This window comes from Stegostoma tigrinum, unplaced genomic scaffold (assembly GCF_030684315.1).
Source record: "Stegostoma tigrinum isolate sSteTig4 unplaced genomic scaffold, sSteTig4.hap1 scaffold_336, whole genome shotgun sequence".
NCBI classification, from domain to species: Eukaryota; Metazoa; Chordata; class Chondrichthyes; order Orectolobiformes; family Stegostomatidae; genus Stegostoma; species Stegostoma tigrinum.
The window spans coordinates 100296-116944 of record NW_026728264.1 but is presented as its reverse complement, the minus strand read 5'-3'; the positions used below and the strand labels follow the sequence as shown (position 1 = coordinate 116944).

The 16649-nt window shown below is 63.4% G+C and overlaps 1 pseudogene; it reads left to right on the top strand.

The window, feature by feature from the left end:
- Positions 1 to 2529: 2529 nt before the first annotated feature.
- The window catches only part of LOC125450530 (RNA-binding protein 42-like), a 17169-nt pseudogene continuing 3049 nt past the window's right edge, over positions 2530 to 16649 (top strand).

The window sequence follows — 16649 nt, the reverse complement described above, 5'->3', positions numbered from 1 at the left end:
CGGGCACTGTTGGAGGGTCAGTGCTGAGGGAGTGGGCACTGTCGGAGGGTCAGTGCTGAGGGTGTGGACACTGTCAGAGGGTCAGTGCTGAGGGAGTGGGCACTGTCGGGGGGTCCCTTTATACTCGACAGGAACATTTTCCGAAAAGCTGGTATTGATGTAACCAGCCAAGAGTTTCCTTTGTTTGTGCCCGTTTGAAATAAAGGGGTTGCATTGGCCATCCCTCTCTCTTCCTCAAATCCCCCTCCTTTACCCCTTCCCAGCTCAATTACCTCTGTCACCCTCTCTTTCCTCCATCCTCCTCTCATTCCCAAATCCTCCTCCAATCCTCTCTGACTTCCCCAGAATCTAAGAGTTCCTGAAAGGTCACCCGTTGTGCGTACACTGTCTCTGTTGTTAAAATCCTGGGATCCAGCCGACATGGAGGATGAGGTTATTGTGTTTTTCGCTCGTTCGGTTTCCCAAATATCTTGTCCCCTCTTTAGTGATGTTCAATTTCCTCACAGCCTTTGCCGTTGGATAGTTTGGAATTTTAATCACGTCTTGTACTGTGAAGACTGATGCAAATTCAGCTCCTCACCGTTTCCACACTCCCCATTATTACTTCCTATTCTCAATCTCGAAGGGACCGATGTTCACACACAGAGGGGACATATTTCCCAAGTCAGGATGGGGAGTGGAGGGGAACTTGCAGGGGCTGGTGTTCCCATGGACCTGCTGCCCCTTGTCCTTCCCGATGGAAGTGGCCGGGGGTTTGGAAGGTGCTGCCTGAGGGGCCTTGGTGAGGTTCTGCAGAGCATCTTGTAGATGGTACACACTGCTGCGGCTGAGCGTCGGTGGGGGGAGGGAGTGGGATGTTTGTGGATGTGGGGCCGATCGATCGGGGGCTGCTCTGTCCTGGATGGTGTCGAGCTTCTTGAGTGTTGTTGGAGCTGCCCCCATCAAGGGGCAAGTGGAGGGTATTCCATCCCCCTCCTGCCTTGTGCCTTGTCGATGGTGGGACAGGCTTTTTGGGAAACTGGAAGTGAGCGACCCCTCGCGGGAGGCAGTAGAGTCCCCAATGTGCTGCACAAATCCCTCCCACACTGCAGGGGGCAGCACTGAGTGGAGCCGCACAAATCCCTCCAACACTGCAGGGGGCAGCACTGAGTGGAGCCGCACAAATCCCTCAGGCTGGAGGGGGCAGCACTGAGTGCACCTGCACAAATCCCTCCAACACTGCAGGGGGCAGCACTGAGTGGAGCCGCACAAATCCCTCAGGCTGGAGGGGGCAGCACTGAGTGCACCTGCACAAATCCCTCCAACACTGCAGGGGGCAGCACTGAGTGGAGCCGCACAAATCCCTCCCACACTGCAGGGGGCAGCACTGAGTGGAGCCGCACAAATCCCTCCCACACTGCAGGGGGCAGCACTGAGTGGAGCCGCACAAATCCCTCCAACACTGCAGGGGGCAGCACTGAGTGGAGCCGCACAGATCCCTCAGGCTGGAGGGGGCAGCACTGAGTGGAGCCGCACAAATCCCTCCCACTCTGCAGGGGGCAGCACTGAGTGCACCTGCACAAATCCCTCCCACTCTGCAGGGGGCAGCACTGAGTGCACCTGCACAAATCCCTCCAACACTGCAGGGTGCAGCACTGAGTGGAGCCGCACAAATCCCTCCAACACTGCAGGGGGCAGCACTGAGTGGAGCCGCACAAATCCCTCAGGCTGGAGGGGGCAGCACTGAGTGCACCTGCACAAATCCCTCCAACACTGCAGGGGGCAGCACTGAGTGGAGCCGCACAAATCCCTCAGGCTGGAGGGGGCAGCACTGAGTGCACCTGCACAAATCCCTCCAACACTGCAGGGGGCAGCACTGAGTGGAGCCGCACAAATCCCTCAGGCTGGAGGGGGCAGCACTGAGTGCACCTGCACAAATCCCTCCAACACTGCAGGGGGCAGCACTGAGTGGAGCCGCACAAATCCCTCCCACACTGCAGGGGGCAGCACTGAGTGGAGCCGCACAAATCCCTCCCACACTGCAGGGGGCAGCACTGAGTGGAGCCGCACAAATCCCTCCAACACTGCAGGGGGCAGCACTGAGTGCACCTGCACAAATCCCTCCCACTCTGCAGGGGGCAGCACTGAGTGCACCTGCACAAATCCCTCCAACACTGCAGGGTGCAGCACTGAGTGCACCTGCACAAATCCCTCCAACACTGCAGGGGGCAGCACTGAGTGCACCTGCACAAATCCCTCCAACACTGCAGGGTGCAGCACTGAGTGCACCTGCACAAATCCCTCCCACTCTGCAGGGGGCAGCACTGAGTGCACCTGCACAAATCCCTCCAACACTGCAGGGTGCAGCACTGAGTGCACCTGCACAAATCCCTCCAACACTGCAGGGGGCAGCACTGAGTGCACCTGCACAAATCCCTCCCAGGCTGGAGGGGGCAGCACGGGGTGGAGCTGCATGTGACGCCTCCCGGGCTGCTGGGGGCAGGACTGGGCCTTCCCGGCGACGCCCCGAGTCCTCCCGGCCGGTAGGTGGCGGGGCTGGGTGGCGGTGTCGGTGAAGAAGAGGAAGCCCCTCATTGCCGTGGCGGTAGCAGCGTTGTTCTCAGGCTCGGGGCCTATCAGGAGGAGGCGGCGGCGATTGAGACACCGAGTGAGAAAGAGCGAGAGCTCGGCGGCGAGATGATGGCGGCTGTGCCGCCACCCCCTCCTCCCCCACCTCCCGGACCGGGAACACCAGCGACGGCGAAAACCGGAGAGGAGAAGATGAAGGAAATGGAGGCCGAGATGGCGCTGTGAGTCCGCGGCGGTGGCGGCGCCGGATCGTTCCCTCTTCCTCCCGCCACTCCTGTCCCTCCCTCATCCACCGCGGTCCTCCTCTGGCGCTGTCTTTGGAGGACTTCCTGTCTGAGCAGGCGCGGTGATTCCCCTAACCACTTGCAGTCCCACCTTCCGCCACTGAGGTCCTCCTGTGGTGCTGTAGGCGGCGAATCGTTCGTGCCCCCTTTTGCCCCCAACATCATTATCAATGATCCCTGTCCTGGCAATATCAATTTGGAGAGGTGCAGACCGATGGAGTCAAGTCTGATATATAATACACATGTTCCGCTGTTGGCAAAAGAGCGAATTGTTTCTCGCCCCGCTCCATAATCCCAAGCAAAAGCCACTGGGAGTGTTAATGGTAAGAGAGGAGCGATAGAGGAATGAAGAGTAGATGTTAATAGCAGAAAGTAGATCAGCTGTGTTTGAGAGCAGACCCTGCAAGTGGGGGAATGGGGGTTTGTATACCGCAATGGAAATTGCTGCCCGCTGGAGCGTGTGGGATGGAAGGGTCAGCAGAAAGGCGAGAGGGTGCCCAAAATTGGCAGGCAGCTGGAAGGCTAGGGGTCAGAGTTGTCACTCCAGAGAAACCAGAGGAATAGTGATATTCACCACCCACCCACTTGTCAAGGTGTTTTATTGACATGGGTTTGCTTTCAGAAAATTGTCAATAAAAGCAAATTTTCCTTCTTGCCCCACTCCTCCTCCTCCTGGGTCCATTTCCCAGTCCTCCTCATTCTGTGCCACTCTGACAACCGACCCTACTTCTGACCATGTGTTCTTCATTAGCTCGGTCAAAACCACTTCTCCCCACGGTGATCCTGAATGGCCTGATTCAATCTCCCCCTTAACCTTCTCTGCTCCGAGGGGGGAACCGGTCCCAGATCATCCCAGTCTCTCCTTAGGTGAACATAATAGCCCCCCCCCCCCCCGGAAACCTCCCCCTCAATTTCTCCAAGGGGGAGGGGGTGAGTGGATTATCGGGAAGGTAAATGAGTGCGAGCGTGGGGGTCTCTCTCTGGAGTGTGTGTTCTCTTAACCCCGGGTGGGTCTTTTCGCCGGCAGGTTCGAGCAGGAGGTCTTGGGTGCACCGGTGTCCACTTCAGCCGTCACTGCCATACCAGAGGCTGTACCAGTGGCAATGATGCCCGTTCCAGTCGCACGCCCCATCATCGGAACAAACACCTATCGGCAGGTCAGGCTTGACAGGATGGCTTGAGTCAGCGTGAGACAGAGAGAGAGAGAGAGAGAGAGAGAGATCGTCGCATTCAGCAACCCCCCCCCCCCCCGCCCAACTTCGAGCCTGTCACACAGGATCAGCGGGAGCCCATTCAGTCCCCCTCCTCCAGCCTGTCACACAGGAACGGCAGGAGGCCGTTCAGCCCCCTCCTCCAGCCTGTCACACAGGAACAGCAGGAGGCCGTTCAGCCCCCCCCCCCCCCCCAAGCCTGTCACACAGGAACGGCAGGAGGCCGTTCAGCTCCCTCCTCCGGCCTGTCGCACGGGAACAGCGTGAGGCCATTCTGCCCCCTCCCCAAGCCAGTCACACAGAATCAGCGGGAGGCCGTTCATCCCCCTCCTCCAGTCTGTCACACAGGAACAGCAGGAGGCCGTTCTGCCCCCTCCTCCAGCCTGTCACACAGGAACGACAGGAGGCCGTTCAGCCCCACCCCCAGCCTGTCACACAGGAACGACAGGAGGCCGTTCAGCTCCCTCCTCCAGCCTGTCACACAGGAACAGCAGGAGGCCATTCAGCCCCCCTACTCCCGTCTGTTACACGGGAACAGGAGGAGGTTGACCCATTATTGAGCTGTGTGTTACCCTTTGTGTCGAGTACAGTGTTCTGACGGATTGTTTTTCTCTCTCCTCCCCCCCCCCCGATCTCAGGTCCAGCAAAGCCTCGAAGCACGAGCGGCTGCTGCAGCTACCGTGATGCCTCCTGTCCTTGGTCCCCCGTCGCCATTTGTTGGACCCGGTGAGTCACCGGCCTCTCGCCATCTCCCCATCGCTCTGCCATCAGCCTTCAGCTGCCTGGGGAAACCCCTGATCTTCGGGTCTCCCTCCCTGCCCATGTCTTCCCTCTCTCTGTTTCTTCCTCTCATAGCATCAGACAGCACGGAAACAGACCCTTCGGCCCAACCACTCTGTGCTGACTATATCCCCAAAGTAAACTAGACCCACCTGCCTGCTCCTGGCCCATATCTCTCCAAACCTTTCTCTATCCATGTCCTTATCCAAATGTTGTAACTGTACCTGCGTCCATCCATCACATCCCCGGAAGCTCATTCCCCGCACGAGCCATTCCCTGGTGGGTAAAAAAATTGTGGTTTAAAAAAGATTACGTTTCATGACTTCAAATCTTTCTCCACTCACCTTCAAACTGCATTCTCTGTTGTCAAAACCCAGCCCCGGGGAAAAGAGACCTGCCAGTCAACTTACCTAAGACCCTCGTGATTTTATAAATCTCGCTCTGTCTTCAGTGACAAAGCTCCTGAAAAATCGATGAGAAGTCTCCCACATTGACATAATTGGTCACCTGCCCCTGACGGTTTTTGATGGGTTACTGTCAAACTCTGTCCGAGAACATCAAGCAACAGCGAGCTTTGAAAAGAAAAGACGTTGTTAAACTTTGAAAGGGTTCAGAAAAGATTTACAGGGATGTTGCCAGGGTCGGAGGGTTTGAGCTACAGGGAGGGGCTGGATAGGCTGGGGCTATTTTCCCTGGAGCGTCGGGGGCTGAGGGGTGACCTTATAGAGGTTTATAAAATCATGGGGGGCATGGATAGAGTGAATACACAAGGTCTTTACCCCCCAGGGTAGGGGAGTCCAAAACTAGAGGGGCATAGGTTTAAGGTGAGAGGGGAAAGATTGAAAAGGGACCTGAGGGGAAACTTTTTCACACAGAGGGTGGTGCGTGTATGGAATGAGCTGCCAGAGGAAGTGGTGGGGGCTGGTACAGTTACAGCATTTAAAAGGCATCTGGATGGGGACATGGATAGGAAGGGGTTAGAGGGATATGGGCCAAATGCTGGGAAATGGGACCGGATTAATTCAGGATATCTGGTCAGCATGGATGGATTGGATTGAGGGGTCTGTCTCTGTGTTGTATAATTTTGTGAAGGAGGTCTGGGTATTTGAATGGAGACAAAACTCTGGAAGTAATGGTGTCCTGCTCCGAGCCATTGGTTTTCCGTCAATTATCCAGTGAGGAAGAGGGGAGGTTGAATCAGAGACGTGTCAGCAACTGCCGCAGGGAGCATCAGCCTCATGAGCCATTCCTATGACTGTCGACATTTCAGTTTCTTACCGGCAGCTCTCTCTCTCTCGCTTCTTATCCGCAGCAATGCCACCTCCGAGACATTCTCCAATTGTCAGACCCGTCTTTGTTCCGCACGTTCTGCAGAGGCCAGGTACGTGTATCTTAACCTGGTGCTGTAGCCCAGTGTTGTACAGCGACAGACCCGTCCCCCTCCGGTACTGTACCCCACTGTTATACGGTGACAGACCTGTCCCCCACCGGTACTGTACCCCAGTGTTATACAGTGACAGACCTGTCCCCCACTAGTACTGTACCCCAGTGTTATACAGTGACAGACCTGTCCCCCACTAGTACTGTACCCCAGTGTTATACAGTGACAGACCTGTCCCCCACTAGTACTGTACCCCAGTGTTATACAGTGACAGACCTGTCCCCCACTAGTACTGTACCCCAGTGTTATACAGTGACAGACCCTGTCCCCACCGGTACTGTACCCCAGTGTTATACAGTGACAGACCTGTCCCCCACCGGTACTGTACCCCAGTGTTATACAGTGACAGACCTGTCCTCCACCGGTACTGTACCCCAGTGTTATACAGTGACAGACCTGTCCTCTACTGGTACTGTACCCCAGTGTTATACAGTGACAGACCTGTCCTCCACCGGTACTGTACCCCAGTGTTATACAGTGACAGACCTGTCCTCTACTGGTACTGTACCCCAGTGTTATACAGCGACAGACCTGTCCCCACCGGTACTGTACCCCAGTGTTATACAGTGACAGACCTGTCCCCCACCGGTACTGTACCCCAGTGTTATACAGAGACAGACCCGTCCCCCACCGGTACCGTACCCCAGTGTTATACAGTGACAGACCTGTCCCCACCGGTACTGTACCCCAGTGTTATACAGTGACAGACCTGTCCCCCACCGGTACTGTACCCCAGTGTTATACAGCGACAGACCTGTCCCCCACCGGTACTGTACCCCAGTGTTATACAGCGACAGACCTGTCCCCACCGGTACTGTACCCCAGTGTTATACAGCGACAGACCTGTCCCCACCGGTACTGTACCCCAGTGTTACACAGCGACAGACCTGTCCCCCACCGGTACTGTACCCCTGTGTTATACAGTGACAGACCTGTCCCCCACCGGTACTGTACCCCAGTGTTATACAGTGACAGACCTGTCCCCCACCGGTACTGTACCCCAGTGTTATACAGTGACAGACCTGTCCCCCCACCGGTACTGTACCCCAGTGTTATACAGAGACAGACCCGTCCCCCACCGGTACCGTACCCCAGTGTTATACAGTGACAGACCCGTCCCCCACCGGTACTGTACCCCAGTGTTATACAGTGACAGACCTGTCCCCCACCGGTACTGTACCCCAGTGTTATACAGTGACAGACCTGTCCCCCACCGGTACTGTACCCCAGTGCGATACAGCGACAGACTCGTCCCCACCAGTACTGTACCCCAGTGTTATACAGCGACAGACCCATCCCCCACCGGAACTGTACCCCAGTGTTATACAGCGACAGACCTGTCCCCCACCAGTACTGTACCCCAGTGTTATTAAGCGACAGACCCGTCCCCCACCGGTACTGTACCCCAGTGTTACACAGTGACAGACCCATCCCCACCGGTACTGTACCCCAGTGTTATACAGTGACAAACCTGTCCCCCACCGGTACTGTACCCCAGTGTTATACAGTGACAAACCTGTTCCCTACAGCTACTGTACCCCAGTGTTATACAGTGACAGACCCATCCCCCACCGGTACTGTACCCCAGTGTTATACAGTGACAGACCCGTCCCCCACCGGTACTGTACCCCAGTGTTACGCAGAGACAGACCTGTCCCCCACCGGTACTGTACCCCAGTGTTATACAGTGACAGACCCGTCCCCCACCGGTACTGTACCCCAGTGTTACACAGAGACAGACCTGTCCCCCACCGGTACTGTAGCCCAGTGTTATACAGAGACAGACCTGTCCCCCACCGGTACTGTACCCCAGTGTTATAGAGAGACAGACCTGTCCCCCACCGGTACTGTACCCCAGTGTTATACAGCGACAGACCAGTCCCCCACAGACCAGTCCCCCACCGGTACTGTACCCCAGTGTTATACAGTGACAGACCCATCCCCCACCGGTACTGTACCCCAGTGTTATACAGCGACAGACCAGTCCCCCACCGGTACTGTACCCCCAGTGTTATACAGCGACAGACCCGTCCCCCACCGGTACTGTACCCCAGTGTTACACAGCGACAGACCAGTCCCCCCACCGGTACTGTACCCCAGTGTTATACAGCGACAGACCTGTCCCCCCACCGGTACTGTACCCCCAGTGTTATACAGGGACAGACCCCGTCCCCCCACCGGTACTGTACCCCAGTGTTATACAGTGACAGACCAGTCCCCCACCGGTACTGTACCCCAGTGTTATACAGGGACAGACCCGTCCCCCCACCGGTACTGTACCCCAGTGTTATACAGTGACAGACCAGTCCCCCACCGGTACTGTACCCCAGTGTTATACAGGGACAGACCCGTCTCCCACCGGTACTGTACCCCAGTGTTATACAGTGACAGACCAGTCCCCCACCGGTACTGTACCCCAGTGTTATACAGAGACAGACCTGTCCCCCACCAGTACTGTACCCCCAGTGTTATACAGCGACAGACCTGTCCCCCCACCGGTACTGTACCCCAGTGTTATACAGTGACAGACCAGTCCCCCCACCGGTACTGTACCCCAGTGTTATACAGAGACAGACCTGTCCCCCACCGGTACTGTACCCCAGTGTTATACAGCGACAGACCTGTCCCCCACCGGTACTGTACCCCAGTGTTATACAGCGACAGACCTGTCCCCACCGGTACTGTACCCCGGTGTTATACAGTGACAGACCCGTCCCCCCACCGGTACTGTACCCCAGTGTTATACAGAGACAGACCCGTCCCCACCGGTACTGTACCCCAGTGTTATACAGCGACAGACCCGTCCCCCTCCGGTACTGTACCCCAGTGTTATACAGAGACAGACCTGTCCCCACCGGTACTGTACCCCGGTGTTATACAGTGACAGACCCGTCCCCCTCCGGTACTGTACCCCAGTGTTATACAGTGACAGACCTGTCCCCCACCGGTACTGTACCCCAGTGTTATACAGCGACAGACCTGTCCCCCACCGGTACTGTACCCCAGTGTTATACAGGGACAGACCTGTCCCCCACTGGTACTGTACCCCAGTGTTATACAGCGACAGACCTGTCCCCCACCGGTACTGTACCCCAGTGTTATACAGTGACAGACCAGTCCCCCACCGGTACTGTAACCCCAGTGTTATACAGTGACAGACCCCGTCCCCCTCCGGTACTGTACCCCAGTGTTATACAGTGACAGACCTGTCCCCCACCGGTACTGTACCCCAGTGTTATACAGGGACAGACCCGTCCCCCTCCGGTACTGTACCCCAGTGTTATACAGTGACAGACCTGTCCCCCACCGGTACTGTACCCCAGTGTTATACAGCGACAGACCCGTCCCCCTCTGGTGCTGTACCGAATGGACTGGGCCGTTGTGTTTCACAGTCGTTGAGCTGCATCACCCTGTTTGTTGTTTGCCAGCTGTGCCCCGGATGCCCCCTATGAGGCCACCACCTCCCCCTCCATTGATGGGACCTCCGATGCGTACCCCCTCCCCCACTACTGATGGGCCATCCCATGGCCCCACCCCCTCCAATGGGACCGATCCATCCGGTGCGGTATTCCAACGTGAGTATGTTTCTGTCTCTCGTACAGCCGTGTTTTTGCTGTTAATCTCATCCTCACCTTGAAATGTTTAGTTCACCGACCTGCTACTCAGTTCCAGTCCCTGTACCCCTCAGTTAGACCCACACTCGGAGCACCGTGCACAGTTCCACTCTCCCTATCCCTCAGTTAGACCCACACTCGGAGCGCCGTGCACAGTTCCACTCTCCCTATCCCTCAGTTAGACCCACACTCGGAGCACCGTGCACAGTTCCAGTCTCCGTATCCCTCAGTCAGACCCACACTCGGAAGCACCCCGTGCACAGTTCCAGTCTCCGTATCCCTCAGTTAGACCCACACTCGGGGCACCGTGCACAGTTCCAGTCTCCGTATCCCTCAGTTAGACCCACACTCGGGGCACCGTGCACAGTTCCAGTCTCCGTATCCCTCAGTTAGACCCGCACTCGGAGCACCGTGCACAGTTCCAGTCTCCGTATCCCTCAGTTAGACCCGCACTCGTAGCACCGTGCACAGTTCCAGTCTCCGTATCCCTCAGTTAGACCCGCACTCGGAGCACCGTGCACAGTTCCAGTCTCCGTATCCCTCAGTTAGACCCGCACTCGGAGCACCGTGCACAGTTCCAGTCTCCGTATCCCTCAGTTAGACCCGCACTCGGAGCACCGTGCACAGTTCCAGTCTCCGTATCCCTCAGTTAGACCCACACACGGAGCACCGTGCACAGTTCCAGTCTCCGTATCCCTCAGTTAGACCCACACACGGAGCACCGTGCACAGTTCCAGTCTCCGTATCCCTCAGTTAGACCCACACTCGGAGCACCGTGCACAGTTCCAGTCTCCGTATCCCTCAGTTAGACCCACACACGGAGCACCGTGCACAGTTCCAGTCTCCGTATCCCTCAGTTAGACCCACACTCGGAGCATCGTGCACAGTTCCAGTCTCGGTATCCCTCAGTCAGACCCACACTCGGAGCACCGTGCACAGTTCCGGTCCCCGTATCCCTCAGTTAGACCCACACTCGGGGTACCATGCACAGTTCCAGTCTCTGTATCCCTCAGTCAGACCCACACTGGGAGCACCGTGCACAGTTCCAGTCTCCGTATCCCTCAGTTAGACCCGCACTCGGAGCACCGTGCACAGTTCTAGTCTCAGTTTTATGCAGATGACATGCAGGTCTGGAGGAGTTGCAGTTTCCAGGGTTGACCCCTGAATCGTGGGGTTACATCATCGGGATACACTGAACAGACCCGGACTGTTTCCTCTGGAAAAGTGGAAACTGAGGGGGTCACCTGATCAATCTGAAAGAGGTTTCAACTCGGGAGAAGCAGAGAAGGTGTTTTCATTCGTCGGGTGGCTGGAATAGACTAGAACGAGGGGCACACGTTCGAAGAAAGTCCAGAATAAATGTGGTGGGGAATTCAGGAGAAACGTCTCCCACTCACCCCCCAACCCAGGGAGTGGTGGGGGGGATTGTGCGACTCGCTCCCACGGGGTGGGGGGGGGGACGGTGGGGCGATTGTGCGACTCGCTCCCACGGGGGGGGGGGGGGGGACGGTGGGGGGATTGTGCGACTCGCTCCCACGGAGGGTGTGGTGGGGGGGATTGTGGGACTCAATCCCACAGTTTGGTGGGGGGGGGCGGTCGTGTCAATGTTTTGAAGGTTGGGGGAAAGCTGGATAAACACACAAGGGAGAGAGGGAGAATTTGGTTCTTGGGGAGATGATGATCGGAAATGAGGAGAAGAGCAGAGTGGCCGAATGTGTTGTGTCTGTCTACACATAGGTAAATCAGCTGCCCCCTCTGATGCCAGTTCACCCCCCAGCGCTAGAGCCCATGCCAAAGGCCAACCTGACCATCATTCAGGCAGCACCCCACCGTCTACAGACCTCCTGTAGTCAAACCCAAAGAGGTGAGTGGTAACTCATTCATCTGCCTGTGTCTGTCAGCGTTCCTGTGTGTGTCTCTCTGAGTTGTGTATATGTCTGTCAGCGTTCCTGTGTGTGTCTCTCTGAGTTGTGTATATGTCTGTCAGCGTTCCTGTGTGTGTCTCTCTGAGTTGTGTATATGTCTGCCTGTTTCCTGCACAGTTCCCTCCTGCTCCAAGCCAATGCCCAACTCTCTGTCCCTCTCGGACCCCACAGGTCCTGCCTTCTCCCTATCAGGACAGCCCAAACATCCCACTGTCTCTAGAAACGTCTTGCTGCTTTTTCTCAAGGCTCGCCAGAGCTGTCCTGTGTCTGCTGTGTCTGCTGTCTGCGTCTGTCGCGTCTGGTGCGCCTGTCTGCCTGTGTGTCTGTGTCTGCGTCTGCGTCTGTGTCTGGTGTGCGCCTGTCTGCCTGTGTGTCTGTGCGCGCGCGCCCGTGCCTGCCTCCAGCCACTCCCAGCAGCCCCCCCACCCCGCCATTCACCCTCCCCTCACCCCCCACCCCCATCACCCCCCCCACACCCACACCCCCCCCACCCCCCATCACCCCCCCCCCCCACCCCCACACCCCCCCCCACCCCCCCCCACCCCCCATCCCCCCCCCCCCCCCACACCCCCCACCCCCCCCCCCCATCCCCCCCCCCACCCCCCCCCCACCCCACCCCCCCCACCCACCCCCCCCCAACCCCCACCCCCACCCCCCCACACCCCCCCCCCACCACCCCCCACCCCACCCCCCCCCCCACCCCCCCCCACCCCCCCCACCCCACCCCACCCCCCCACCCCCATCCCCCCCCCAACCCCCCCCCCCCCCACTCCCCACCCCCCCCCCCACCCCACCCCCCACCCCCACCCCCACCCACCCCCCCACCCCCACCCCCACCCCCCCCCCCCATCCCCCACCCCCATCCCCCTCCCCCACCCCCACCCCCATCCCCCTCACACCCCCATCCCCACCCCCCCCACCCCCCCCCATCCCCACCCCCCCCCCCCCACCCCCCCATCCCCACCCCCCCATCCCCACCCCCCCCATCCCCACCCCCCCATCCCACCACCCCACCCCACCACTCCACCCCACACCCCTCTCCCCCAACGCCATCCCCTCCCCCCCAACGCCATCCCCTCCCCCCCACCCCCATCCCAACCCCCCCACCCCCATCCCAACCCCCCCACCCCCATCCCAACCCCCCACCCCATCCCCACCCCCCCATCCCCCTCCCCCATCCCTCCCCCCATCCCCCCATCCCCTCCCCCCACCCCCATCCCCTCCCCCCCCATCCCCCCATCCACTCCCCTCCCCCCCCTCCCCCCATCCCTCCCCCCATCCCCTCCCCCCGATCCCTCCCCCCGATCCCCTCCCCCCGATCCCCTCCCCCCGATCCCCTCCCACCCGATCCCCTCCCACCCATCCCTCCCACCCATCCCCTCCCCCCACCCCTCCCCCCCCCCTCCCCCCCTCCCCTCCCCCCCATCCCCCCCCCCCCACCCCCCCCCATCACCCACCCCCCCCCACACCCCCACCCCATCACCCCCACCCCCCAACCCCCCCCACCCCCATCACCCCCCCCCCACCCCCATCACCCCCCACCCCCCCACCCCATCACCCCCACCCCCCCACCCCCATCACCCCCCCACCCCCCCATCACCCCCCCACCCCCATCACCCACCCCCCCACCCCCATCACCCCCACCCCCCCCCCCCCCCATCACCCCCACCCCCAACACCCCCACCCCCATCCCCTCCCCCCACCCCCACCCCCACCCCCATCCCACCCCCATCCCCTCCCCCATCCCCTCCCCCATCCCCTCCCCCATCCCCTCCCCCACCCCCATCCCCTCCCCATCCCCTCCCCATCCCCTCCCCCGCCCCCATCCCCTCCCCCCGCCCCCTCCCATCCCCATCCCTCCCCCCGCCCCATCCCATCCCAACCCCTCCCCCCCGCCCCCATCCCATCCCAACCCCTCCCGCCCACCTCCCCCTCCCCCCCACCCCGTCTCCCCCCCACCCCGTCTCCCCCCCCACCCCGTCTCCCCCCCACCCCGTCTCCCCCCACCCCGTCTCCCCCCCTCTCCCCCCACCCCCTCTCCCCCCCCCACCCCCTCTCCCCCCCCACCCCTCTCCCCCCCCCACCCCCTCTCCCCCCCCCCCCACCCCCTCTCCCCCCCCACCCCCTCTCCCCCCCCACCCCCCTCTCCCCCCCCCACCCCCTCTCCCCCCCACCCCTCTCCCCCCCACCCCCTCTCCCCCCCACCCCCTCTCCCCCCCCCCTCTCCCCCCCCACCCCCTCTCCCCCCCCCTCTCCCCCTCCCCACCCCCTCTCCCCCCCCCACCCCCTCTCCCCCCCCCCACCCCCTCTCCCCCCCCCACCCCCTCTCCCCCCCCCACCCCCCTCTCCCCCCACCACCCCTCTCCCCCCACCACCCCCTCTCCCCCCACCACCCCCTCTCCCCCCAACCCCTCTCCCCCCACCCCCCCACCCCCTCTCCCCCCCACCCCCCCCTCTCCCCCCACCACCCCCCCACAACCCCAACACCCTCCCACCCCCCCTCCCACCCTCCCACCCCCCCACCCCCTCTCCCCCCACCCCCTCTCCCCCCCACCCCCCTCTCCCCCCCCACCCCCTCACCCCCCCACCCCCTCACCCCCCTCTCCCCTCACCCCCTCTCCCCCTCACCCCCCTCTACCCCCCCACCCCTCCCACCCCCCCCACACACCCGCCCGCGCCCCCCCCTCCCCGCCCGCGCCCCCCCCTTCCCCGCCCGTGCCCCCCCCCTCCCGCGCCCCCCCCTCCCCGCCCACGCGCCCCTCCCTCCCTGCCCACGCGCCCCCCCCCTCCCTGCCCACGCGCCCCCCCCTCCCTGCCCACGCGCCCCCCCCTCCCTGCCCACGCGCCCCCCCCCCCCTCCCCCTGCCCACGCGCCCCCCACCTCCGGCCCACGCGCCCCCCCCTCCGGCCCACGCCGCGCCCCCCCCCGCCCACGCGCCCCCTCCCTGCCCACGCGCCCCCCCCCTCCCTGCCCACGCGCCCCCCCCTCCCTGCCCACGCGCCCCCCCCCTCCCTGCCCACGCGCCCCCCCCCTCCCTGCCCACGCGCCCCCCCCCTCCCTGCCCACGCGCCCCCCCCCTCCCTGCCCACGCGCCCCCCCCCTCCCTGCCCACCGCCCCCCCCTCCCTGCCCACGCGCCCCCCCGTCCCTGCCCACGCGCCCCCCCTCCCTCCCTGCCCACTCCCCCCCTCCCTCCCTGCCCACTCCCCCCCTCCCTCCCTGCCCACGCCCCCCCTCCCTCCCTGCCCACGCCCCCCCTCCCTCCTGCCCACGCCCCCCCCGCCCACGCCCACGCCCCCCCCCGCCCACGCCCACGCCCCCCCCGCCCACGCCCCACGCCCCCCCGCCCACGCCCACGCCCCCCCCCGCCCACAGCCCACCCCCCCCCGCCCACGCCCCCCCCCCCTGCCCACGCCCCCCCCCCCTGCCCACGCCCACCCCCCCCCGCCCACGCCCACCCCCCTGCCCACGCCCACCGCCCCCCCCCCTGCCCACGCCCCCCCTGCCCACGCCCCCCTGCCCACGCCCCCCCTGCCCACGCCCCACGCCCCCCACGCCCACGCCCACGTCCCCCCCCGCCCCACGCCCACGTCCCCCCTGCCCACGCCCCCGCCCCCGCCCCCCCTGCCCACGCCCACGCCCCCCCACGCCCACGCCCCCCCCGCCCACGCCCACGCCCCCCCCGCCCACGCCCACGCCCCCCCCGCCCACGCCCACGCCCCCCCTGCCCACGCCCACGCCCCCCTGCCCACGCCCCCCCCTCCCTGCCCACGCCCACCGCCCCCCTCCCTGCCCACGCCCCCCTCCCTGCCCACGCCCCCCTCCCTGCCCACGCCCCCCCCCTGCCCACGCCCCCCCTGCCCACGCCCCCCCCTCCCTGCCCACGCCCCCCCCTCCCTGCCCACGCCCCCCCCCTCCCCTGCCCACGCCACGCCCCCCCTCCCTGCCCACGCCCACGCCCCCCCCACCCTGCCCACAGCCCCCCCCACCTGCCCACGCCCCCCCCCACCCTGCCCACGCCCCCCCCCACCCTGCCCACGCCCCCCCCCACCCTGCCCACGCCCCCCCCTCCCCCTGCCCACGCCCCCCCCTCCCCCTGCCCACGCCCCCCCCCCTCCCCTGCCCACGCCCCCCCCCTCCTGCCCACGCCCCCCCCCCCTCCTGCCCACGCCCCCCCCCCTCCCTGCCCAAGCCCCCCCCCTCCCTGCAAGCCCCCCCCCCCCCTCCCCTGCCCAAGCCCCCCCCCCCTCCCTGCCCAAGCCCCCCCCCCTCCCCTGCCCAAGCCCCCCCCCCCTCCCTGCCCAAGCCCCCCCCCTCCCTGCCCAAGCCCCCCCCTCCCTGCCCAAGCCCCCCCCCCCCTCCCTGCCCAAGCCCCCCCCCCCTCCCTGCCCAAGCCCCCCCCCCTCCCTGCCCAAGCCCCCCCCCCCTCCCTGCCCAAGCCCCCCCCCCCTCCCTGCCCAAGCCCCCCCCCCCCCTCCCTGCCCAAGCCCCCCCCCCCCTCCTGCCCAAGCCCCCCTCCCTGCCCAGCCCCCCCCCCCTCCCTGCCCAAGCCCCCCCCCCCTCCCTGCCCAAGCCCCCCCCCCCCTCCCTGCCCAAGCCCCCCCCCCCCTCCCTGCCCAAGCCCAAGCCCAAGCCCAAGCCCAAGCCCACACCGTGCCGCGCTGTATCTTTGCCTGTGTGTGAGACCCGTACTTTAATCATCCCCCACTCTCTCCCCAACCCTGGAACAGGAGATCCCGGAGCCCCCACGTGGTGGACTGTCCTGGAGGAGAAGGAGCTGCCGACAGAAGACAACCTGATTGGCCCCACCTTACCGGAGGCGGAGC